This window comes from Oncorhynchus keta, chromosome 28, assembly GCF_023373465.1.
Source record: "Oncorhynchus keta strain PuntledgeMale-10-30-2019 chromosome 28, Oket_V2, whole genome shotgun sequence".
Taxonomy (NCBI): domain Eukaryota; kingdom Metazoa; phylum Chordata; class Actinopteri; order Salmoniformes; family Salmonidae; genus Oncorhynchus; species Oncorhynchus keta.
Genome location: NC_068448.1, coordinates 68783281 through 68789280, shown reverse-complemented (window position 1 = coordinate 68789280; position 6000 = coordinate 68783281).

Below are 6000 nucleotides of genomic sequence, written 5' to 3'. Positions count from 1 at the left end.
CTATGTCTTTATTTACTGCAGTGTGAACTAATACATATTTTGTCTTCACTCTTGCTGAACACTCAATGAATTCATTAAGTAATTGATTCGTGTATAATGGGTAGAGCAATTGCATTTAGTCAAACATAACCTTTTTAAAAGTTAAATGTGATGTCTGTGCATTGTAGTTTGTTTGAATCCTGGGCCAGTATCTACAAAGCATCTCAGAGTAGGAGTACTGATCTAGGATCTGACCAGATAATCTTATTCATTATTATCTTTAGAGATACACTACATGACCAAAAGCATGTGGACACCTGCTCGTCGAACATCTCATTTCAAAATCATGGGCATTAATATGGAGTTGGTCGCCTCTTTACTGCTATAACAGCCTCCACTCTTCTGGGAAGGCTTTCCACTAGATGTTGGAACATTGTTGAGGGGACTTATGTCCCTTCAGCCACGAGCCTTAGTGAGGTCGGGCACTGATGTTGGTGTGCCAATTCATCCCAAAGTTGTTCGATGGGGTTGAAGTCAGGGCCATTTAAGTTCTTCCACACCATTACTATTGAAAGTCAACTTTGGGTACGAAAAACGGTGCCACTTCTTTCTACATTTTCTAACACAAATGGGGTTTCATTCTGGTCATGACTGAAATATCTAGTTTGTCAGCTAATGGTGCTTTCAATACAACTGGGAAAACTAATTCAAATCATGACGTCAATAATCTTCAGGTCGGAAAGTCGGGAGCTCTAGAAAGAAGACAACGTTTCCAACTTAGTATTCTGAGTTGGAACAAAAATGTTCCCGTATATTTTTTTTGTTTTTTTTTGCGTTCCCAGTTGTTTTGAACGCACAAGTCTGAAGTCGTTGATTTCCGAGTTCCCAGTAGTTTTGAACTCAGCATAAACTAGCCACTGTAGCTAGCCAGTAACATCTCCAGTAGCCCTGTGGATATCCCTTCAAATTAGTGGATACTGCTATTTCAGCCACACCCGTTGCTGACAGGTGTATAAAATTGAGCACACAGACATGCAATCTCCATAGACAAACATTGGCAGTAGAAATGCCTTACTTAAGAGCTCAGTGACTTTCAACGGTGAACAAGTCAGTTCGTCAACTTTCCGTCCTGCTAGAACTGCCCCGGTCAGCTGTAAACGCTGTTATTGTGACATGGAAATGTCTAGAAGCAACAATGGCTCAGCCACACACGCTCACAGAATGGGACTGCAGAGTTCTGAAGCGCGTAGCATGTAAAAATAATCTGTCCTCGGTTGCAACACTCTCTGCCGAGTCAGCACAAGAACTGTTTGTCGGGCCGAGCAGCCGCACACAAGCCTAAGATCACCATGCGCAAAGTCACACGTCGGCAGGAGTGGTATAAAGCTCGCCGGCATTGGACTCTGGAGCAGTGGAAACATGTTCTCTGGAGTGATGAATCAAGCTTCAACATCTGGCAGTCCAAATCTGGGTTTGGCGAATGCCAATAAAACGCTACCTGCCCCAATGCATAGTGCCAACTGTGAAGTTTGGTGGAGGAGGAATAATGGTCTGGGGCTGTGTTTCATGGTTCAGACTAGGCCCCTTAGTTCCAGTTAAGGGAAATCTTAACACTACAACATGAAATTACATTTTAGACAATTCTGTGCCTTTGTGGCAACAGTTTGTGGAAGGCCGTTTCCTTTTTCTGCATGTCTATGCCCCCGTGCACAAAGTGAGGTCCATACAGAAATGGTTTGTTGAGATCAGTGTGGAAGAACTTGACTGGCCTGCACATAGCCCTGAACTCAACCTCATCGAACACCTTTGGTATATATTGGCACACCAACTGCATACAAGGTCTAACCAGGCCTCTTGTGGCTGAATGGAAGCAAGTCCCCACAGCAATGTTCCAACATCTAGTGGAAAGCCTTCCCAGAAGATTGGAGGCTGACCAACTCCATATTAATACCCATGTTTTTGGAATGAGATGTTTGATAAGGTGTCCACATACTTTTGGTCATGTAGTGTATCTCTGGACTTGGAATGGTGTGCGTGTATGAAGTGAGGTGTATTTGCATATGTCTTGTCTGTATTTGAGAAATAAAGAGTCAATATGTACAACGTTTAATATACATTACATGACATCTAAACCACACAAGTATAAATGATGTATTCACAGGACCTGAGTTCGAGAACCTGGAGTATCCCTTTTTTTTATTTGATCGTCCGCAAGAAATCGTCCAAAGCTTCAGGTTAGAGGGTCGTTCCACGAAATGAGTTCCCTTCGCGTGCCTTTGATAGTTTAAGTAGAAATTGTGCCTGTTATATTACAGTGTTTTACAATCGCTCGAACCCATTTCTCAATACTTAGGTCACTTTTTCAAAACTCTTCACACAGTTCTAACCAACTTTCAGCTTGGCACAGCAGTTCATTTCACATCCAAAATGCACTAAAACTACCAAAACACTTCATACATGTCTCAAATCAACTCATTCTTCCATAACACTAGCAAAGGTTGTCACCCAACAAGCACACTTTGTCACTCATAAAACAATGACCTAAACAACAATAACAACAGGTAGCATTACACAATGTTTTCATGACAAAACAAAAATCAATCAATCAAATTTTATTTATATAGCCCTTCGTACATCAGCTGATATCTCAAAGTGCTGTACAGAAACCCAGCCTAAAACCCCAAACAGCAAGCAATGCAGGAGTAGAAGCACGGTGGCTAGGAAAAACTCCCTAGAAAGGCCAAAACCTAGGAAGAAACCTAGAGAGGAACCAGGCTATGTGGGGTGGCCAGTCCTCTTCTGGCTGTGCCGGGTGGAGATTATAACAGAACTTGGCCAAGATGTTCAAATGTTCATAAATGACCAGCATGGTCAAATAATAGTAAGGCAGAACAGTTGAAACTGGAGCAGCAGCATGGCCAGGTGGACTGGGGACAGCAAGGAGTCATCATGTCAGGTAGTCCTGGGGCATGGTCCTAGGGCTCAGGTCAGTTGAAACTGGAGCAGCAGCATGTCCAGGTGGACTGTGGACAGCAAGGAGCCATCATGTCAGGTAGTCCTGGGGCGTGGTCCTAGGGCTCAGGTCCTCCGAGAGAGAGAAAGAAAGAAGGAGATAATTAGAGAACGCACACTTAGATTCACACAGGACACCGAATAGGACAGGAGAAGTACTCCAGATATAACAAACTGACCCTAGCCCCCCGACACAAACTACTGCAGCATAAATACTGGATGCTGAGACAGGAGGGGTCAGGAGACACTGTGGCCCCATCCAAGGACACCCCCGGACAGGGCCAAACAGGAAGGATATAACCCCACCCACTTTGCCAAAGCACAGGCCCCACACCACTCGAGGGATATCTTCAACCACCAACTTACCATCCTGAGACAAGGCTGAGTATAGCCCACAAAGATCTCCGCCACGGCACAACCCAAGGGGGGCGCCAAACTCAGACAGGATGACCACAACAGTGAATCAACCCACTCAGGTTGACACCTCTCTACTGTTTAGAATTCACTGCAGTAGACGTAACAGGAATTAATCAGACATGATACAATATGTTTTGTAATTTTTTGTCATTGCGTGATTCCAAAATACAAGAATTTGTATATACACCATCTACAGATACAGTAGCAATGCTAGTCAACTCTGTCTTCTGCATTTATTTAGCCACAGGTTCTCATCCACATCACATCTTATGCCATCTTGGGCAATACACCTAGGAAATAATATTTTGGCATGCCTGGTCCATCCCTGGCTATCTTCTGTAGATATGTTCAGGCATCCAGCGTTCATTGCATCCAGGAGGGACATTTGATCATGTGGATGGTGGTCATAAACCTTAAATTCCTCTATGGGTTTGAGGAATGGAGAGTAAGGTGGAAGGAAAAGTGACACCATCCTGGGATGGGCTGAAAACCACTCTGTGACTGCATGGGAGTGGTGAAATGCCACATTGTCCCATAAAATTACAAACGTTGGCCGATTTCGCCTCACTGCAACCCTTTCCTCACCTGGCACAAGCAACTCAGGAACCGTTTGTAATTGCCTTCCATAAAGGTCATCCAGGAATGAAATGAGACGCTCGGTGTTGTATGGCCCAATTTGCGGTTTGTGTAACAGCAATCCATCAGAAGATATTGCTGCACACATTGTGATGTTGGCACCCCTCTGGCCCGGGACATCCACTATGGCTCTTTTCCCAATCACATTCCTTCCTCTCCGCCGTGTTTTGGCCAAGCTGAAACCAGCCTCATCCACAAAGATGTATATGTGGCGTTTTTGCCTGGCTTCAATCTCTATGACTCTCTAAAATAAGGCAACATAAGGCAATATAAGAGTTAGGCTATTACGGTAGTTTACATTATACCTAAAAACATGCCATTGTGTGCCTCTGCTCTGTTTGGTTTTGTTCAAAACCAGTTCTGTATTTTATAGTCATCTTACCTGGACTTAATGGTTTCTGAGTTGCTTGACTCGTTCAGAGTTCCTCTCAAAGGGGACAGTGTACAACTGCTTCATCCTGACTTTATGTTGTTTCAGGACTCTAGAAATAGTTGTTATTGTTACATTGTGAATATTTCTAAATGTAATGTTGTCTGCCAACACTCTGTCCCGAATCCCTGTGAGTTTTATGCCATTGCTTCTAATGATCATATATATATCAACGATTGCAGTTTCCTGCATAGCAGTGAAAATCCTACCTCTCCTGCCTGTGGGAGATAACTATTGGGTCCTAAGCAGAAATACAAAAACAATTACACCCAAGTGGGTTTGGAGGCTTTGCTCAATTTACTTCTGTAATGTGCAGTTCAGTCAGATGGCCTTGCAGAATGCACATCGTACCTGTTGTTTTGCTGGAAATGTCTTACAATAGATGGCACTGTTGAGCATTGCTGATTTGGCTGCACTCTCAGACCAGCCTCTCTCATTGATAGACCATGATTTATTACAGGATCAGTTATAGTGGCCCTAATCTCATCTGAGACTACAGCTCTTGATCTTCCTCTCAGTCTCCTTCCACCACGCATATGTACCTCTCTCCCTCTCCCAGCCACTCTTCTTCCTCTGTCAGCCACTCTTCTTCCTCTGTCAGCCACTCTTCTTCCTCTCCCAGCCACTCTTCTTCCTCTGTCAGCCACTTCTCTATCTCTGGCTGGGTCCATGTTTACATGACAGTACAGCATTATTCCTAAAATGTCCCCTTTTGTATAGATGGTAATGTAATTGAAAGACTAACACCTGGGTAGGTGTTCAGCTACAATGGGAATTAGCTGTGGTTGGTCGAATTGTTTTGATAGTATTTCATTTTTTAGATGTGGAATATATTTCAATACGGTATTACTGTAGAAATGTAGCAAATTGCTTTCTTATTCAATGTTGTGTTATGTTTAGGTTTTGAACTTAAGTTTAAGAGTTTTGAATTGAGTATGTAAACAACTGCAAATTGGCCTGTAGGTACATAGAGTTTTGGTGGCGGTTGTGTATTAGTGAGAACAGAATTATAGTCATTGAATGCAAAGATATAGTCATTGAATGCAAAGATATAGTCATTGAATGCAAAGATATAGTCATTGAATGCAAAGATATAGTCATTGAATGCAAAGATAGTCATTGAATGCAAAGATATAGTCATTGAATGCAAAGATATAGTCATTGAATGCAAAGATATAGTCATTGAATGCAAAGATAGTCATTGAATGCAAAGATATAGTCATTGAATGCAAAGATAGTCATTGAATGCAAAGATATAGTCATTGAATGCAAAGATATAGTCATTGAATGCAAAGATATAGTCATTGAATGCAAAGATAGTCATTGAATGCAAAGATATAGTCATTGAAAGATATAGTCATTGCAAAGATATAGTCATTGAATGCAAAGATAGTCATTGAATGCAAAGATATAGAAATGCAAAGATAGTCATTGAATGCAAAGATATAGTCATTGAATGCAAAGATATAGTCATTGAATGCAAAGATATAGTCATTGAATGCAAAGATAGTCATTGAATGCAAAGA